Source organism: Syngnathus typhle, linkage group LG2 (genome assembly GCF_033458585.1).
Source record: "Syngnathus typhle isolate RoL2023-S1 ecotype Sweden linkage group LG2, RoL_Styp_1.0, whole genome shotgun sequence".
NCBI lineage: Eukaryota > Metazoa > Chordata > Actinopteri > Syngnathiformes > Syngnathidae > Syngnathus > Syngnathus typhle.
Genome location: NC_083739.1, coordinates 8,572,396 through 8,594,270, shown reverse-complemented (window position 1 = coordinate 8,594,270; position 21,875 = coordinate 8,572,396). Strand labels below are relative to the sequence as shown.

Genomic DNA, 21,875 nt, shown 5'->3' with positions numbered 1-21,875 from the left:
TGCAGTTCAGTACAACTTATCTAATATTTTTCTTTTCTATACATTTATTTTTCTTGCAAATATTTGATTGGTGCAACTTATACTCTTGAGCAAAAAATATAATGCATTAAAAAAAAAAAGAAAAAGACAGACAGAAAATGATGCTTAATTGCTCAGCTCGGACTAAAATGTCTGTCCGGCACAGCGCGAGAGAGCGGCAATGGGCAGTGCCTCACACAGTGTTGCCTGAACGTTATTCCAGAGATTACAAGCCTCCGTGTGGGCTGGAGACTCCACCGCTCTGGATTTGCGACTCGCTTGCTGAGTGGATAAAAAGGATGGCGCTTGTATAAAAACACTGTATTTGAAAAAGCTGTCACGATTTAAGAGCTCCACCTGACAGCGATATCATCTCGGGAGAGAACACTAGAAAGGCCGTATTAAAGCAATTCTTTGAAATCTCTCGGCAGACGAGTATAACATTTCATTCAACTCTCGTGTCTAATCAGCAGCAGTCTGTCCGCTAAGGTTAGAATGTTAGAACAGCTCAAACACTGTCTGTGTGTGGAGAAACTGTCAGCAGTCGATGCAATGTCGGAGGTTCCACGGGAGCGCTGCAATATTTCCACATCGACACTTGTGCACGCACACGGCAACACACACACACGCTTTTGTTAACTGTTGACAGCTCTATCTGGCTTTTTTTTTTTTTTAAAGGACTGAGATGCCTACAACAACTACAACACTGAGAACTGGAATCATTTTGCGAGACACAAATAACAAATTTGCTCAAATCACCTTTAGTAATGCTGTCATTCATTTATTAATAATAATTATGTTAATGTGTGGGAAGACTCTGATCTCGTGAATTTCCCACTACATATAATGAAGAAATAGAACAATAATAACAACACTTTGTTTCTATAAATTTCCATATTTTTCTCGATATTTCCATATGATTAATCCGAGACAATTACAGTGCACCATCACTGGTGAGCTATTTTTAAAACAGGCTCACTGGCTACTCCTGTGGTCCTTGGAGGCCACTTGATGCCTCTGGGCACCACATTGATGACCCCTGGCCTCAGTAGTTGGTGCTGGTCATTGAAATGAGGGGCAACTTAACTCCGCCCAAGACGGATCATTCAGTCATTATGCAGAAGCCGAGCGTTCGGGCCAGTCCGCTGCCCCATTGACCCCAAGAGACATCGAGGATCCGATGAGCGGAGTAAAGCCCAGCATTTATCCAATAATGACCGTCCAGTTTTGCGCAGTGGAACAACACATTGTAGACACTCAACGTGCGGCTGCGTAAGAGCGCAACGAGAAGAGAGTTGACTTGTTTACCTGTGATAAGTAGCTGATTCTGAACAAAAGACGAAGTGCGCTGTAGCACACAATTAATCAATAAAAAGTACAGAGAACAGCACGTAGTCCTTTACTTGTATATCATTATACTATAATCCGGAATATAAACTGCACCAGCTAAAATTAGGGAAAAATCCTGTTTTGTTCATATATAAACCGGACCGGACTATAAACCGCGGGTGTTGTAAATGAAATATAAAGTGCTATTTTCTCCTACAAAAAAAGGGATTAATGGCATTTACATTCATTCCATGGGAGAAGATCATTGGAGTGTTTTGCGAGTGCAAACAGACCAAATTAAACTCGTATCTTACTGTACCTTTTGATATTAGGCTAAACAGAACAGCTGAAGTCACCTTTAATATGCACAGTGCCACAAAAACAGATGTGATGAAGCGCATACAAGGAAAAAAATGACAATTGTGAACTGTAATGTACGTTTGCTGCGCACCCTTGTCTTGTGCAGAGGAAGTCAAGGTGACAGTGATGGGAGTTTGCCTCTATGTCTGGAATACTGATGGCTCCACAGCCTCTTCACACGCCGTACTAGGTCAGTGTTGACCACACTCTCAGACACACTTGTCATTTTCATCTCCCGTATAGATGAATGACCATCACGCAATGGGGGATGTTGAAATGTTTGTGACCACCAGCATTACAAATCAGGCAATGAAATATGCAGTTCACACTTGCGTAGTTGCATGTATCATATTCTGTGAGGGTTCATGTGTCTTGTCTAATAGAGGTCCCCAAAATACTAGAAACCGCTCTGAGGATAATACGCCACAGTTCAATAAACACACGGTGGTGCAAGCTTCATTTGTTCTGTGACTAGGATTAAAAAAAGGTTTACCTCGTCATCTTTAAGCAATCTGTTGTGAGTGAGTGAGTGAGTGAGTGAGATGAACCGACGTCACCGACATCTATCTATCTATCTATCTATCTATCTATCTATCTATCTATCTATCTATCTATCTATCTATCTATCTATCTATCTATCTATCTATCTATCTATCTATCTATCTATCTATCTATCTATCTATCTATCTATCTATCTATCTATCTATCTATCTATCTATCTATCTATATCTATCTATCTATCTATCTATATCTATCTATCTATCTATCTATCTATCTATCTATCTATCTATCTATCTATCTATCTATCTATCTATCTATCTATCTATCTATCTATCTATCTATCTATCTATCTATCTATATCTATCTATCTATCTATCTATCTATCTATCTATCTATCTATCTATCTATATCTATCTATCTATCTATCTATATCTATCTATCTATCTATCTATCTATCTATCTATCTATCTATCTATCTATCTATCTATCTATCTATCTATCTATCTATCTATCTATCTATCTATCTATCTATCTATCTATCTATCTATCTATCTATCTATCTATCTATCTATCATTATTCCCATAAGTATTATTTACAGAAAGATGGTTTTTATGCAGCTCTTGTGCTTAGGTACCTAATTTTGTGACAGGTGCTCCTTATAAACACTGACGGAAGAGAAGAGTTCAAGTCACACGAATAATGCTCGAGAGGAGCTTTGAGTAGTGGGAGTGAGGTAGGGGGGAAAAAAATGGTAAGGGATCTTACAAAAGAGCGTGGGTGTTGATCTGTGGGGGAAGGAGACAAGATACAATAAAACATAAAAATGCATGCGTGCACACACACACACGCACACAAGCACGCACACACACAAAGTTAATTAAGAAGGAGGTGTAGGGGTTGGCGCACGGGGCATTAGGTGCAGGAATTCATTAGAGCTCTGCCCCCTCCTTCAGTGGGCAGCCCAACAGCCACAGGAGTCAATCAATAACATAGATCTCCTGTTGGCCAACAACAATATGCACACACACACGTACACACACGGAGAGGCAAAGAAATGGAAGGAGATGATACGAATGAGAGAGTGAGAGAAAGGAGTGTGACCTCTGACCCTGACCTTGCTCTACTAATTTTTTTCAGGGGATGAGTGTGTGACCTTTGGCCACTTTTCCCAGCACAGCTTGGACACGTGCGTCTACAGGAGGCACACAAAGGCCCTCCTTATCGGCAAACAGTGACAATACTTTGTTCAAACGATGCACGGACTACAATCGGCACACACTCAACACACACTCCAGGCGCTATTACGTCCCTTTCCCAAATCAGCGAGATGGCTCTCTGCGTTCGGCGCCAGAGGCTCTCCCGCTAACCTGCTTTCGGAGGAGTTACCCACGTTACTGCGACTGAGCGGCAGATATTGGAAATTACTATTCAGCTGACCACAAACAGGCTCCCGCACAAAATAATGGCAATACGCCACATAATCCTCCTTCACTTATGTAAGCGTAAGCGGGTCGGCGTGGATTGTGTGTTTCTTAAATCTCATTCTGTTCCGACAGATAAAATCATTTAGCGCAGTCGGAACAGTCCACACCTAATCCTGGCCACACAGCTTAAGGATTTCGTAAGAGGGGCGATGGACTCGCTCAGGATTTGTACACACATATGTTGCGGTGTCTTTTGGAGGCAAGAGGTTTATCTGGAGTTTTTAGAGACGCAGCAGTTACATCATCCCTGACAATTGTTAAACACCTCCCAATAGCAACGGTTAAACGTGGACAAAAGCATTTTCCTCATCTTTACCTCATTTATTTTGGCCTCCACAGTGGTCTCTTTATAGAGAGGGGAATTTCATTTTCCCTGTGATAAAGAAATCAGAATAATTTAGATTTCTGCTTTCTGAAGATATTTTCCGTTTAATTTGGTTGCCATAGTAGCCAACCTCGCTTGGCTTGCACATCATTTGCTAAATAAAACCCCAGTTTTAAAACAGAAGATGGGCAAATGTATGCTTTACTTGGTTCATGGGAGTGAGTGAGCGGACACCCGGAAAATATTCCTGAGCGCCTTGGTGAGTTTTGAGACAACACTGCAACAAGATCGGCCTTGTGTCAAACAAAATCCTCAAACATAGAGTGAAGGACACAGCATTCTAAAGCTATTGCAAAACTTTCACTTCATGAATAGGAGAGAGTTTGGTTGTGTGGCTGCAGCCAGTGTGACGAACCTGAGTGTGCGTGCCAACGGGTGGGTGCTGTGTATTGGAAGTTGGAAGTTGTGTTGTCGCGGTGAGAGCTAAACTGCGAGAAATGAAAAAGGAGATAGAAAGAAGGCCTGAAAAAGGAGGTAAAGGTCATTGAACAGTTTGAACTCTGCTCCTATGTTGTCATGTTCCGATTGTGCTCATGAAGTGTGTGTGCGTGCAAATATCCCCAAAACATCATTCACTCTTCACTCCCACTTAGCAATACACACACGCACACACACGCGCACACACACACACACACACGCACACACACACACACACACAACTTCAACCCTAAACCTACATTAAAACCTGAGGTCATGCATTGCGACGGTCGCACAAAAATAATCAAACACAACAGAGAACATGTTCAGGTAGGTTAAGCAACGAGTGTTGAATTAAAAGAGGGCAGTCAGAGAAGAAATTGGGCCTTGTCTGCATGTATTGAAGTGCAAACAAGAGATGGCGTCTTTTTATTTGTCTGAATTTGTGCGTGGGCATGAAAGTAAGAGGCCTTGACAGGACAAGTTGACAGGATAAAACCTAATAAAAAACTTTTGTCTTTATGTTTTAAGTACAGATTGAAAATGACGGAAAAGTCAGTAGTGGCCAGTCAGTCTCATTTAGGAAAGAATGCTCACATTTGCTTGTCCTCACAAATTGGAATTGAATTAGCCCCTAATTTTGGAGATGAATAGAAGTACTATGTGCCATCTATATCATCATCTTCTCATACGCTTCTTGTGTCACAAAGATTTGGACAGTCATGAGGCTACTAGCGTTTGACTACTTATGTTTTGCTGCGTTTAACAGCACAAGTGCAGTTTGGAATAGAAAAAAACTCTTGCCAAGTGGCAATTTTGCACTACTGCTCCAATGTCAATTGGCAAGGTACGAGAAGTTGAATGTTGATGACCTTGAGAGCATCTGAATGACACCTGAAAGTGTCTAATGACTTGTGGGACACCTTGTATAGGTACTATGATGTCATCACATGACCTTCTATTGCAACATCTGCATCCATCTTCTCTTAGTCCAAACTGTTCCCATGCCCTGCACGCATGATTAGTGTGTTTGGCCTCGAGTGGACAAAGGAGGGGGGGTGGGGGGGGGGGGGGTAGGTGTAGGGCGCTTCCTCGGCATGCTGATATTTGAGAGGTTAAAAAAGTAATTTCAGATGAGAGAAGAGGGAGTGAGACACTAAAACAGCTCAAGAATTCGGAGGCAATTTAAAAGGCGGTGTGGGAGAGGGGAATGAAAAAAATGTTGGGTTAAAAATGGAGGGCAGATGGAAAGCAAAAGAAGCTGTTATTCTCTTTTGCTCCCAGTCCTCCTCTCTGGCTTGCTCTCCCTCTGTTGTTTTTAGGGACTAGCTAGGCCACAACCTCCACAAGAGATAGGGGAAGGCTGGTGGTGGTAATGCACGTGTGTGTGTGTGTGTGTGTGTGTGTGTGTGTGTGTGTGTGTGTGTGTGTGTGCGTGTAGGGAGGGCAGGCATAAATCAAGCAGAGCCTGAAGGCTTTAGAGTAGGGAGGGACGGAGGGGTGAGAGCGGTGGAGGACAGGAGAAAGCGAAAGAGAAAGAGTGAAAGAGAGCGAGAGATGGTACAAGTGGAGTCGGTGGTACTGTTGGGGGAGGTTGGAAGGGGGTGAGTGGGTGGCGGGGTAGTGTGGGTGGAGGGGATGAGAAGAGGAGAATCAGCGACTGCACGAGTAGAGGGGTGAGAGGTGGACAGCGAGGTGATGAAGTGTGGGTGGGTGGGTGAGTGCAGGGGAGCCAGGATGGTTGGGGGGAGGGGGGTGTCGTAGGTGGGAGGCTTTGCAGGGGCAAGATGTATTTATAAAGTAAATCATTTGAGTGGAGTTATTCGCCTTCATCCGCAGCTTTTGACACCCCTGAGGAAAAGTTTTGAATGAGGATCTCCGAGCGCTGCATAAACATGTTTTCATGTTTATAATACAGGCTGCCAAATTTAAACTGTGCTTTGGCGTACAGCAGTTATACAAATGAGTTGCAGGGGCAATATGTATCAGGGGTCATACTGAAATGATCCCGAGTTGGTTTAGCAGCCTGTTGGCTATTTGTGTTAAGATTGCATGCATTTTATTTCAATGAAGAGCAAAGCATATTTGGAGTGGGGGGGCAATATGTTTATGTTTGCAGTAGTGCCTTGATATACGAGTGACCAGATATTCAGCCATTTTTATTTGCTTTGAATTTGAGCACAAACTTGAGATTTGAGCACTGTATGATGGTAATGAACTCAACTTAACTCACATCGTATAAGATGCACTTAGTGAACAATTCTTGAGCAAAGCTGTTTAATTTCACGCCCAGCTGAAGTTTACTGTCCAACTAAACGTAAAACTAGGAGACATACAAAGTGTGTATTTAAAAACAAACACGTACATAGCTTAGCCTTTAACTTGATGGGAAAAACATACTCAACAGATATTTGAACACAAAAGGTGCAGCTATACATTTAGACATTCAATACAACAGTAATCGCAGGCATATATTGTGAGGATCTGAGATGTCAGACTAAATAATTTCAATGGGGGAAAAATGATTTAAAGCATGGTGACGGGACAAATCAAAGTTTCACTCAAGGTACCACTGTTTTATTTTGTATGTACAGTACATACTGAATCCACTTTATGTTTGTGTGGATTATATTGAATGGATTTGAAAATGTACTCATTGCATTTTGGTGACAATCCATACAAAAGTGACAATCTTTATAATGAATGTAATTTGAATAAAACCTCCTGTGCCCATGCAGGGTCGGAAGTGCGATTCCAGACTACGTTGATCACGTGATCGCCAGAGCTTTGGCTTTTTACAGCGCTTCTAACTGACCCAGAATCTGTTGTATTATCTATAATCTCACACATAAGCGCTGGCTCCCTCCTCTCCCGCCAAGCTCACCAATCAGAAGCAGAATTCTGACTGGTCCTGCACAGAAATCAGCTCAGAGCTGCTATTGGGGGAATATTTGGCACGAACATGCCATACTAGGGCTGTGCTTGTAGCTGATGTTTAGCTTGCTATCATCCTCCCACAAAGGCATCGTTATTACCACTGATAGGCATTGCGTCCCAGGGATAGAACGGTCCTGGACAGACACCTGTTTTGGGAAAACTGGCTGAGCAAGGACGGAACTGGGCTTTTTTCCATCTCTCTAAACCGTCCCCAATCTGGTCAAGTACCGACTGACAGAAACACGCCCAGTCTTGTGTGTGTGTGTGTGTGTGTGTGTGTGTGTGTGAGTGTGTATGTAATCCGCCAATACAGACTGAATATGAAATATCACAATGCGTTACTTGTCTCGAGCGTGTTCAGGGTGTTTGTATATACTGGAGGGATTGACTTCACTTTGGTTCAAGCGTACAAGAGGAACAGCACGTTTTCGTCAAAACGGGAATGGGGGTCGACTATATTACGAATAAGGACGAAAGGGTGCCCAGTTCGGGGACAGAGGACGGATCGGTGCCCAACTCTGGTTATCACTTACAGAGTACGAGTAGCTACAGAGTGCAATGCTAATTGCCAACCTAAAGTTGTACTGCCAAATAACGGAAACAATTCCATTCTCTCTTGTTGTTGTTTGAAGCTGCTAATGGATGAGAGATCACAGAAGTCACCATCACAGCGGGCACGACGGCACATTTAAGTTTAAAAGTGAACAAGCGACTGTAATTTTCGATCTACAAAACCAGAATGATTGGCTCGGTTTCCCATATTTGGCGTGTGGTGACTTACTCATCTATTTTGGTGAAATGTCATGACATCAGGCTGTAATTTATAACACTTGTTTGAATTGGTTTCTGACATCTTGTTCTGGATCATGAGAAAATTCCAGAGAACACTTGATTACCTACACGTGTTGCAATCTTTTACTCGTTACAGGACTTTCACGGGTGACAACTGCTAAAGCCTTGACAGAGTTCTATTCCTCTGATTGAGTTGTATAATAAATTGCTTGTGAGACATGTAGGAAGTGTAATTTTAGTAAAAGCAATACATTACGTTCTAATCAAGTCCAAAGCATCACGGTCATTATTTGTCTGTCTTGATGTCATAGTAGTTATGAGAGCTGTTGCCTGAAAAATAACAAATAGCATTCCAAAAGATCTCGAGAGAAATGCAAACTATATGTGTTAATTTGCTGCTGCACTGAATGCCAGTGGGTAGTCTATAGGTGAGACAATGATTAAGGGGAGGACTGTGCTGGGGGAGAGTGCACAAGGGGGTGGAGGATTGCAGGGTTTGAGGTAATCTCGAGAGTTAATGCAGCTTAGAGGGAATGCGAGGGAGGGAGGTAAAGCGGGAAAGAGGGGAGGCGTGAGTCCAGAGAGAGAAAACAAGAGCACAGAGAGAGCGCAGACCTCCGCCGAGGCTTGAACATTTGCAAAAAACCCAACATCTGGGAAGTTTCATCTCGATCAAGAATTCCGTTGGGTAAAGATTCCACATAAACACAGCAAACTAAAACGGCAATTTATGGCAACCTGTTACACAGGGTGATATAGAATAAACAATTGGCACCAAATCTGAATCTAAATCGTTTTGTACGTTAGAGCGTCACATAAGCAATAGACAAAGACAATTGTGGTCATTAGAAAAAACAAACTGTGGCCACAGCAAAAAGTTTACCCAAACAAGCAAATAAAGCCCTTGCAATGAAAACAGGCTCCCCGGCGGAGATAATTATAAGCAGCAGGGAGAGGAAGAAATAAATGAAGATGTATCAGCAACCAAGGACGCGGGGGAGGTGAGGGTAAGGAGGGTCAAACTAAAAGCCATAGCGATAGAAGCAGGGAGTGGAGAGAACAAATCAAGTGAGCATGTGCGATAAAGAGTTTGCTCCTGAAAGGTGGGGTGAAGCTGAGCGAGTTGGCGGCAAGAGGCAAAGTGGCCGCTTGGCCGGTGTGCGGGGGAGAGGTGTGCATGGGGAAAGAATGCTGGGTGGGGAAGGAAGGCACACACGCGGGGCTTTGTCCGAAAAGCAGAGAGAGAGACAGAGAGTTTGGATATTGCGGCTCCAGCATGGGAGGAAGTCACCGAATAGGTTAGGCTCAAAAGTCCCGGCCAGACAGTCCAGGGGTCGAATTAGCCGCGTGAGGCTGCAGAATGAGCTTGAGTGGTAATGGAAAATGGAGGGGCAAACAACACTCCAGTCGGGGTGGGAATTCCGTACACAGCCAAACCACTCACAATGATTCTTGGTGGTAGGGTTGCAAAATATAGCAAATAAGTATCGATATTGCGATATTGGCCCATGCAATATGGATATCGCAAAGACACCAAATACGTTTCTCATGGAATTGTTTGCGTTCATCTGAAATTGATCGCTATGTGCAAGTGTGCATGGGAAACCAATAATTGAACATTATCTAAGGTAATTAAAATTAATTAGCTACTGATGAACTGAAGTTGCTTATCTTGCTGCATGAAGGACATGTAAGATAATAAAATGTTAGATAATAAAAATGTACATATTTTAGGTACAATAATTAGGTACAAGAAATGTGCTGGATATCTGAGATTTTGTGCGTACCAAAATATGGTATGAATTGATACATTTTGTTTGCCAAAAAATTGCCATTGCAATTATTTTCTTCACATTGTCATTTTGACTTTTTTTAAGGGCCATCTGACAAAGGTGGAGAAAAAAACAAACAAACATAAGACAAGACAGTGCGAATCTAAACAAACAGAAACAGAGAGCAGATGACCAGCTCAAGAGGTTCCTTGACAAACTGCCCATGTCAGTCAGTGTGCGTTCCAAGGAGCGGACGCTGATGGGGGAAGCAATCGTACATCTCTCCCATCTCGTAACATTAAGACTGTGCTTCTCTGTCCTCGTATCCTTGGCAACCTGCCTCCAACAAAGGAGAGAGCTCTGGCCTCAGCATGGGAGGAGTATGGTGCCATAGAGAGGAAAAGCAAGGCCAAGCGAGATAGAGGGAGATGGAAAACTGGCAGACAGTCTGGGCAGCGACGGAGAGTGATGGAGCAAGTCGCAGTGTTTACCGTGCACTCTTGTGTAGATCAAAATGAGCGAGGAGAGCTGAGGGTGAAACAGGAAGGAAGTGAGATAAACTAAGATGAAGGAAAATGGGGAGGGGGGGGGGCCTCGTGGGCAGACCTGTGCAAGCTGCAGCTTTAGCGTTCGTGGACCTCTATCACTCATGAGCTAATATGGGTTGTACAAGAGCTAGGTGATGAATTCAATTTTTTGCCTACTCACTGTCATAAAAATATTCAAATAAAAAAACAATCAGTGTGCAGAATAGTGTGTGTGTGTGTGTATTTATATATAATTTTTCTTTATGGGAGGAAACTGTTTGCAGCGGGCTTCGCTCCAAGTTTGAATGTTTATCCATGTATGCCTCCTCATTCATTTAACGAAATCAGTAATAGTACAAGTATGGTGGGGAAACCAAAGCAAGTGTGTTCATCTCCCCTTCCCCCTTTGCTACCGAGCTGAGCCACTGAGATTAATTGCTTATGATCAAATCAGCATAAGATGTGCAAATTAAAGAGCAGCCCACCCCCTTCTCCAACCCTCATGGCTACACTTCAGCTCCCTACCCGCCTACCTATGACAGACCAAGTGGACAGTGCAATGCATATTTTGTCATGCGTGGATTTTTATTATTATTATTATTACATATGTTCGGTTACTCACTGAAAATCTCGATTATTTGCCGTCTTGTGCTAAGGTCGAAGCAATTAAAAAAATTATTTGGCGCCCCCTTGTGGAATCTTATTTGTTAGATTTAATTCACGATGTTTTTACGCCTGTGTTTGGGATGTATTATTTTGTTGGTGAATGCACGTGCATCCACTAAATGTTTGAAATTCAGTTTCTGGTGAGACACATTTCAGCCCATAATTATATTGTTTTTTTTGCACAGTAAAAACACTGTTACACTTTGCGTACAATTTGAAAAAATATATATTTTTCCTTTGTTGACAATCATGTTTTGAGAATGGAAATAAAATGCAAGAATTGCTTCGTTAAGGCTCACTATTGTGTTGCTCCTGCTGGTGTTCCTGTTCTGGCCACCAGGGGGCAGTATGTGACAGACATATAGATAAGATTGTACGAGAGGCTCAGCTCCTCTCTCACCTTCTCACTATGGCAGTGTTTCATTTTTTTGTAGAGGATAAAGAATACATGCCTATGAGTATTTCGTAATTATCTTGAATTTAATGACTTAATATTATTTGAATTAAGGACTAGCGTGCATATTTGTTTGTCAATGGGCGGTCAGGTTATTCAGGCTTGCATGCGAATTAATGCGACTTATGAGCTTAATGCGAAGGTGGCTGTTTTGAATAATAGAAGTACTAATTGTAGTTGTTTATGGTGTGAACATGAGTTGATGCTTTACGATACTCTGCGTTAAGTGATTTGCCGTCCATCTTGTCACATCTATACCAACTATCAACCCTTTTTGAGGGGGCGGCTTTTCATCACTGGTTTTCACCATTCACGGCAGAGGCTGGTGAATATGAAGGGTTCACCGTAGAGCTACTAACGTGTTATTTCCTCTTTCCCCAGAGAGGAACATAGTGCTCAGAGAGGGCTCGAAATGGAACAAGGGGTTAGTACGTGCACGAACACATACACACACAGATACACACGCCCAGAGTCAGCGCCCTAAGGAGAACGAGCGCTATCTTGCCCTGCCTCTCAAAACTGCTCCTCTCTCGGCTTCTCGGACGCTCTCATTAAGAAGCCATTAAAGAGAAGGTCAGCGTGAGACCACATGACCCCTTCCTCACCCCAGTAACACACCCCTGGGAGGGCTTAGAAATATACACAGTCATATGGGATGTGCAAAATAAAATGGAAAGAGAGCCACAGTGTAACAAATGGAAAGAGAGCCACAGTGTAACAAAAACACTGGGAGGAAGGCATAGAAAAACAAATTAAAATGTCAGTTATCCAACTAGGAAAAGTTGGGTTCATGCCGTGGAGTGTATTGTGTGACTGTGGATACAATGCAGTGGCTCAAATGAGTATTTAACATTAGCAAATTATCCATTTCAGTTATTACTGTTAAAATTCATGTTTGTTTATTGGTGACTACAGTAGCAATATGTCATGCATCTGGGGTAAAACTTTTTTTAATGTTTTCCCAGAAGCTGGTCATTCATTCTTTGTGCATACATATGGTCTCAGGCAGTCCATTTTTTTTTTTACAAACTTAATGATGAAGATATTGATGAATCACACATTCATGCATCAAACGTGAATCATTGTACACGTTTAGCGCATAAATTAAGCGAGGGCCATTGAGGGTAAGTTTTCCCTAGGGCTCGTTAAACACTGCTTTTCTATTTGTTTTTTAATTCTTCTGTCAGATGATTGCTCTTTTATTGGGGTAATTGTGAACTGCTGCGGCAATTTAAATTCTACCCGTCCTTCTATCTACTCATCTATCTATCATCTATCTACTTTAAGACACAAACTAGCAAGCAAGCTACTTTTGTCAATATAAATTGTACACATCTCCCCTTGTACCAAGTGGACTTGTTGTTACCAAAGTGGTTTGAAACTCCAAAAATATGCCATGAATGATCTGAATCTGACTCACACGAGAGCTTGCACTCACCACGATGGAGATGAGTGGAGGATAAAAGCATTACAGACACAGGCAGTATGAATGAGTAAGAAAGGATAGGAAAGCACAAGTTCAATGTGACTTTAGGACAAGGGGATAATTTGGGAGTGCAGGGGAAGACGGCTCGGCTGCTTAGTCGGACACTGGAATGTAGAGCGGGCGTTTCCCAGTGTGTGTGTTTAGCAGTCTGTACATGAGTGTTTGTGCCAGACAGGAATCCCGAACCCCCACAGACTCCGGCTCCACTTATCAAGGTCTAAACAGAGGGGTATGCAGGAGGAAAAGGGTCCGGGTGTGTAACGCTATCAAATCCACCTTTAAAGCCGCCGTTGCCCCCTTTCTCCTTGACGCAGCTACACACACGCACACACACACACACACACACACAGAAAAACACAATTGGATGTGCAGGTATACGTTCATCCTGTGTATAAAAGACTTGGCACAACCAACCCAAAAAAACAGAAGACATGAAAGTCCAGATGTGAAAATTGACTTTTGTCATTGTTGAAATGGAATGACTCCTTGCTTTGCTGAATCGACAATATATTGCCATCATTTTTGGTCACCTTATTCTCCTATTGTAGGTGTGTAGTTCGTATCTGCCTTTCAGATGCACTAAAAGTCAACTTTCATCATTCATTTTAATTTTGATAAATCACATTAAACAAGTTAATTCATTCATTTACATAAACTGCTCCCATATGCACTAAATTAAATTTAGCGTATATGGCAGACACAATCCTGGTTGCGTCTACTTTGTAGATCACTAACAAACACACAGCCTAAAAGATAATTTTGTCCCTTGTTGTTATTCCAGCCTTTCACTCGTAGTGTCTCCTTGCTGTTGGCCAACTCCGATGTATGATTAACACGTCCTTCGATAAAAAGGGGGGGAGCAGCATGGGAGGAGGGGGCGTCGTCACAAGAGATGAAATGAGGGATGAAGGAGAAGGAGGTGTGGAAGGGGAGACGATGGCAAAGGAGGGAAGAACAAAATTAGTGCAGAGAGGAAGGAGACTTCCAGTGGAACATACCCACAGTTTGTGTGTGTGTGTGTGTGTGCGTGTGTGCCTGTATGCATGCGTTCATGTACAGTATGTAGATACAAACATACATTTAATACAAGTATATTTAAATTTAACTTTCATTGAGGTATCGCGTGTGTGTGTGTGCGTGCGTGTGCGTCCGTGTGTGTATAGTATACGTATGAGCTCAATGCTTCAATGAAAAGGACACACCCACCGGCTGTAAACCTCGACATCCTGTGCAGGTTGTCCGTTTTGTCCAAACATTACCACCCCCCACCCCACCAACGCTTCCCCCTCCCCACTTGGCTCTCCTTTCTAACTGGTGTGGCGCGGGGGTGGAGGCCACAGAGGGAGCAAGCACAGTGAAGAGAACAAAGCTACCTTGCTCAAATAAACAGAGCAGGGGAGAGGAACTCCAGGTTAGCTGAAAATGACAGAGTGCAAAGATTCAGACATCAGTTAACAGGAATGTTTCTTTACACACTTTCAGCTTGTTGTCATGCTGAAGTTTGCAGCTTGTACTCAAATGGCTCTTAGCGAATGTCAGGTACAGTGAAGACATGCTATAGCCCAGCGGTGGTGCCAGGCTCATGGCTACAGGGTCCATTAACGGTTATCAGATCAGTGGGAGGGAAGCATGTTACCTCGCCCACATCACCAAAGAGAAGCTGCGACATGGGCCTCACGTTGACTTTAAAGGGGCATGTGTAGATGATAGTAGTCCTCTATTATTCTCTAATAGCTATTTGAAAATGTGTCTCACCTTGAGAAAACCACAAATGGAATAATTCCCGGGCAAACGGCAAATTTACATTAATTGACGCACCCCTAAAAGTGCTTATAATTGCCTATATTAATAATGGGAACCATACATTTACCACAAACAATAAAACACTTTTTAGTAGGGATCTTCGATATTGGTATGAGTATCACCGATACTAACCACCGATACCATTAGTACTTTTGAGACCTGAAATTTCCCACCAAAAACAATGACAGATGAAATGAATGGCATTTTTCTATTCTTCTAATTTTGAGTCATTTCTGATGGTAAAACGGTCACAATTGGCCACCGATACCTTAAAATAAGACCGGTATCGGTATACCTTGTGTCATCACTCGACCATCTCTACCAATTTAAGAGCATTTAAAACACTTGAAGTCATCAGTTTGTCCCATCAAACTGAAAATCATATTTGAAAAGTAGCAATTTATGGTGGTGGGTGGAGTTTCACTACTGGGGCTTGGTGGTGGTGGGGGGTGTTCTGCCGTGAATTGTGTAACCACAGAAACCTTCTGACCCGCCCAGCCTGCATGCTGTGCCAACAGGACATCCTGCCGTGATGCGCAGAGGCTCGTTTAATTCTTCGACTTGACTGACAGATGCCGAGAGTTGTGGGGGCTGTAGTGCATATACTGCATGCAGTTTCTCGCGGGTGAGCGCATACAGTGTGTGTGTGTGTGCGTGTGCGTGTGTGTGTGTGTGTGCGTGTGTGTGCGTGTGTGCGCGTGTGTGTGTGTGTGTGTGTGTGTGTGGGCCACGGCTCACTCCAGCACACACGTGCCCATCCCAAGTGCACGCAGGGTGGTATATCTAATCTTTAACACCCCCGCACCAAAATTCTCTGGCATGCTCTAGGGGCAGAAGGTGGGGAGTGAGGGGAGGCGGGGGTGGTGGTGGGGATGCTGTCCAAGATTCTATAGGAATAGAAAAGACCATCAAAAAGGTTTTTCTTTCCCCCTGCCCAATGTGGCTGGTTTTAAGCCATATAATTAAAAATAGAGCACATTTAGAGAAGACAGAACTGCAAGAGAACAAGACAGACAGCAAGAGTGTGAAAAATGGTGTGAATGTGCGCGGGTAGGAGAAGGGGCTTTTAGCTGGTGGACTGCCCATAATGTCCGGCAGGATGTGAGGTCATACAACAAGGATGGCTGGTGGGCGGTGAGAAAAAAACTGGTTGCCACGGCAATATTATATATTTTTTGTGCTTAAAGCTGAAATGAGGCTCTCAATAAAAAGAATCGTGGGAGAAGAACAGCCTGATGCACGGGAGGTGGGGCAGGCAGGCCACAGGAGTCAATAGGATGGGAGGAAAGGGCTGAAATGATCATGCGTGTAGTCTGGGGACAAAGAGCAACTCGATGGAGGGGGGAAACGGCGAGGTGTGGAACACAATGCGAGACAACAGATAAAGGAGCCACTGTGGAAAAAGTGAGAAAGCCCAACCAGGGGCCAGAAAAAAGAAGACACACAGAAGAGAATAGTGTGGGGGCGAGAGAGGACAGCCTTTATTGTGATGAAGTACTCATCCACCGCATGCGTATGAAGAAAAGAGTGCAAATTGAGTCCACACAATCTGAAATATTAAATCTATTTTGGTTTTTAATGAAGGAGGAGTGAATTAGGGAGGAAATATAAGAGTGGATTATTAAACCAAAAAGTGTGAAGGGAGTGAAAAAGTGGAGGGGGATGAGGAGCTGTTGAAAGCTGTTCATGGTGTTTTAAATATTAAACCTATTTCAAGATTAATGAAGTGCAAATACTATTGGGAGAGACTTAACTGGAATACAGAGAAGAAGGGGGTGAAAGGGGGATCTGATTCATTATTTTAAGTGTTCAACCTTTCGACTGCCGAGGCTCGGGGAGACGGGGTGCAAGGCGACAAAGAGCGAGAAAGAGCAAAAGTTGATGTGGAAGTTCAAACATGAGGTGAGCGGCGGGGCGACGCCAGTCTGCAGGCCCCGGGTGAGTTCTGGGTGAAGGTCTGAGCACCAACAAGCCAAACCAAGCAGCACTTGAGTAGAGTCGACGCTAAAACATTTTTTTGTGTGTCTCTGCGGGCAGGTGTGAGTCAGAGTCAGAGTCAGAGTCAGCTTTATTGTCAATTCCTTCATGCCAAGACACACAAAGAAATCGAAATTACGTTTCCTCCATCCCACGGTGACGAGACACAGTACACGAGTAACATACAAGTAAACAACGGGGGAGAGAGTTCAGGACGCCAAAAGCCTGAAGATCACAAACTTCGCCAGAGGCGAGCAGTGCTTGCATCCCACCACAGAGTCCCGGCACCATTCGTCACGGATGTAGACACGCATTCCACCTCCTCGCGATTTTCCCCTCGTACAATGGCCCGGTCCTCCCGATAGCACACTAGCCGCTCCAGATGCACAGCAGTTACGCACTGTCCGTTTCACAGATCTCAGCAGGCATGTTGATGTCCAGCGATCGAACGTTCGCCCGAAGAAAGGAAGGCACGGCCGGTCGAGCTGGGTTGGCCGCCAGCCTGGCCCGGACGCCCCCGCTCTCGCTTCAGGACGGAGCAGACCGAGCGCCTTTAATGTCCCTGCTTCAAAGTCCAGATCGCCACAAAACTCGCTTCCGCCGATGTCGAGCTGAACCAGCCCGCTGTACTTGTAGCACAACCCGGTGCGACGAGACGAACACACAAAAGTGTCGGACAAAACCACATTAAACGACAAAACAAAACACCGTTCGGGACAGAGAGAGGCCGCTGCGTGTGCACGCGCCGCCATCTTACTTCCGAGAGAATGAATGAGTGTTTTGTTGAGGAGAAAGTCACATGAAGATGTTGGACTAGAAAAATAAATAAAAAGAATTTGAGATATAATCCATGTGCATCAGCTCGAGGGAAAAACAGAAGAGAACAAGAACAACCCACGTGTCTGAACTCTTTATGTGTGAGCATCTCAATCTGGCCTTCTACCAAGTTGAAAAAAATCCCCTTAAGCACCCCTGAAAGGTCATGAAATTATTTTTATATAAATAATAAATACCTAAAATAATTACCATGTAGACTATGGACAACAGATTGCGTGGGTGTGTCCTTGGGGCTGAATTCAAAGCAAGCATACAGCAAAGAAGAACTATGCAGAGGGTTGTTGAAAAATGACTTGAAGAATCTCGAAAGAAATCCACAAGCTAAATAATGAGCAGGGACTTGAAAACATAAGATAACTTAAAATGGAAAGTTATGAAGGAGAAGTTGAATTACAGTGTTGAGATATTCAAAACACTACTGCAGTGTCTCAAATCATCTGTCCTCACTAAAAAGAATGAAAATGCCATTAATCAGTTCCAGCCTCGCCCCCAAATGCAAGTGTTTTGGATATTTGCTACGGCGATTAATCAAGTGTTGATAAAAATGGATAGATGGATGTAAACAATCTCATACACATATATATATATATATATATATATATATATATATATATATATATATATATATATATATATATATATATATATATATATATATATATATATATATATATATATATATATATATATATATATATATATATATGTATAGCAGATCAGTTTTTGATCTGTGGATGCTTTTCATCCCAGGTCAGGTAGAAACGGCGGATAACAAACTAAATATAGTTTCAGGTAGTAAGTATTTAAAGGTTTATGCATCAGTTGGCAGAGCTGGAGGCTATTTAAAACATCTCTTTTGAAATTGCCAGCTCTCATAAAACAGTGGGCAGAAACAAAATGATCACAGATAACCAGATTAGTGGAGCCCATCTAAAAACTGTTCTGAGTTCTTGTCCTTTCTCACATGTGAGCAGTTTCAATTTTTTGTGTCAGCACACAAGGTGAGCATCAGACAAGCGTAGATCTCGTGTCACAGACAGGAAGTTGAGCGGATGGTGGCCCGAATAATAGCGTCAAGTGAACACAGCAGATGTGTGCAAGGGAAGAGGATCTGAAGAAACCAAATCCTCATTCGTGCAACCGTTTATGTCAACATGGACACACCACAACGAATGACACAGTTTAAACACGACCATACATCATCCGTATGTGAGGAAAATAATCCGTTCAAATCCTTAGTTAGGCAATCGTTGTAAAACTGCTGTAAAACATTGACAGTGATCACGATAGATACAGCAGATATGGCCGTCCTTGAGACGAGGCCATAACGATCCGAGTCACAATTACTCAAATCATCATTTTTTCAGAGTTGTTTTAATAGATACTTTTTGCTTTTACTTAAGAAACCACAATGTTAGCTACACTGCACTTGCTACAAGTATTTTTAGTAGGGCCCGAGCGCTTGGTCAGCCAATTGATTTTATTGAACAGTATTAGCTCTTTTCAAAATAATCATAATCGGATGTAGATTTGCCAGGCATTTTAATCAGGAATTTTGTTTCAGGGAAACGAATAAGAAAAGATCAGCTCTCAGAAATTCAGTGGAATTCTCTCTTCATATCATGTATTTAAAATGCAATTGTCAAAGAAGACACGTATTGCATCTCATGTTTTTTATTTCAAAGTCATCGCTTCACAGCATAGAAAAGAATTGTGACGTATAGTGCATTAAGGATAAATGATGCTTTGCTTGTAACATTACTCATGTTGCATATTTGCTGCATACTGCATAGGTTGAATGAATTAAGAATCTAAAGATAATGTTGGATGGGTTTTTTTTGGCGTGTTTTAGTAATTGAATGCATCTTTGTTGTGGTTAAAAAAACCAAAGCATAGGATATTCTAAAATATGTTCTGCCTGTGTTCAATTCATAACTTTCAGATAAAATTGTAATCTTATTCATTATATACTTAGTAAATTCATTGGTTGCCAAATCAGATTTTCAAATATTAAAAAGGGCGACAAAAAATCCATACTTTTAGCTAAAGGTATTTATTATTGCTTGTGGTAGATGTTTTGGTTAATCAGAGAGACTTGTGCCACTTGACAGTTTCACCAATCCAAACTGTTGAATAAAAGCATCGGGTCAATCATGACATGCTCTCGGTTCCTCGCTGAAGCAAAAGTTGTGCAAATCCAAAAGGTGCAGGGAGCAGCTGAAGGTAAAGAAGAACGTTGCTGCTTAATGTGAGTGAATCCACCTGTCCAAGTCAATAAAAGTAATCTGAAGTAAGACTTGATCCAATATTTTGTTAAATTGTGCTTGTAGTTACCCAAATAATTTCCCTTTACATGTAGCTACAGTATATGGCAATAAAACCAACGTAACACATCAAACAGCATTTACTGTAAGTCTTGAACGGATTGTATTCCAAGTCTCCACTCTACTTCCTTTGCAATTCCATGATGAGCGTAGTAGCTTTAAATAGAATTGCACACAACTTTCTAATTCCCTGGATGGCCATATGCCCTTTACATCTGATTCAAATCTCCAACTGCAGGTGACAAAATCCTTTACTTACAGAGACTTAAAACTTAAGAGAACATAAGCCTAAACAGATCTTGTGTGTTTATGACCGCCACTCAGGATCAACTGACACTACTTTTGTTCTAGTAAAGATTTGTTTCTGTCAGAATTTACTGGCTTCACATTAGAGCAGAATGCTTTACCAGCCAAATCACACCACCTCCAGTGAGTGGTCTTCTACGTGCTCCTCAGTCAATAATGACCTCACAAAACCTGTTCAGGAAAGACCTCTATCTCAACCCTCTCCCTAAATACAAAGAAACCACCTTCCTGGAGTCTTACTAAACCCAATATGGTAATCATATCCCAACTGTCCAGTTTCCGACACAATGTCTTTTAGGTGTGAGCCACGTTGTGGTGGACCTGCAAGAACAGGCACTGGCTCCATATATTCATGATATTTTATATCAAGTTCCAATGATTATTTTATACTTAGTGTCTTTATACTATCTTATTTGAACATTTAAGAAACTGCTACCTCTCTTATTTGTTTTGCAGTATAAATTTAATAAAGCCACTCCTTATGGAAGGAATTCATCGGAAGCGCAGAACAACGAGTGCAGCATGGTAAAAAGATCAACAATGATTGATCAACTCCAAATATTGAATAGACTGATCACCGCCCTAATAATTAATTGATTGACAGTTGATAATGTGATTCTCAAGATGAGATGGAATATGAAGTCCTAAGCGGACAATTTTCTGTCCGTTTCTTTTTTGTCGATTTACCCCACACATGTAGCACTCTCCTCAACATGTCTACCTTTTTCCATCTGCTCGCCCTTTCCGGAGGTCCTTCCCTAAATCCCGCAGAGAGGGGGTGGAGTTTAGGATAGTGAGGACGCCATGGTAATCCGTGCAGTGACCCAGGTCAATTCAATTATCCTGTTTTCTTTAGCGGTGCGACGTGTGTGCCCATTTCACAGCCAACTCCCTTAATGCGCCCAGGATTAGCTTCTCTTACTTTTAATGATCTAACTATCGACGCCTTGGGCCCACAGCGCACTTAAACCCCCACCAATGGACACACACAAATACACACAGACACACAAGAACACACAGCCAGGTGTTTTTGATGAATTAGTTTTTGTGCACAGAAAATTCATTAACTATTGTGAACTGAGATAGGCTGCCTCAATTGACAAAGTGAATTTGAATGTTAGATTGGGTTTGCTTCTTGAGGTGGGTGACTTGAGTGTGTTTGCGTAACAGAAACAAGAGCAGGAAGAGGATTGTATCATCTATCTGCATTTAACCCCGTTCCACCTCACACCTCCAAGATTTGAGATAATCATCTTAGTCCTAACACGTTAATGTGGAAGCAAGCTAATCTCAACCCCGCCGGAAGAAAAGAGGTCATACTCGACGAGTAAACTTTCAGTACGTAGCACATGCATACTTTCTCATGCTCCACATAAAGTGACTGAATGTTGCCTCTCAAGCTGAACTGCGAGGGGAATTTCTTCTAAAAGAGAAATTCAATAACATTTCAAAATTCAAAGGGTTAGACACAATTGGGCAAATTGATTTTCTGCTTCGGT

General features: G+C 42.5%; 1 protein-coding gene across 2 annotated transcripts in view; it reads right to left on the bottom strand.

Annotated features, from left to right (window-relative positions):
• zbtb46 (zinc finger and BTB domain containing 46) overlaps positions 1 to 21,875 on the bottom strand; it is a 51,671-nt gene that overhangs the window by 11,899 nt on the left and 17,897 nt on the right. The gene's annotated exons all lie outside the window — the stretch shown is intronic.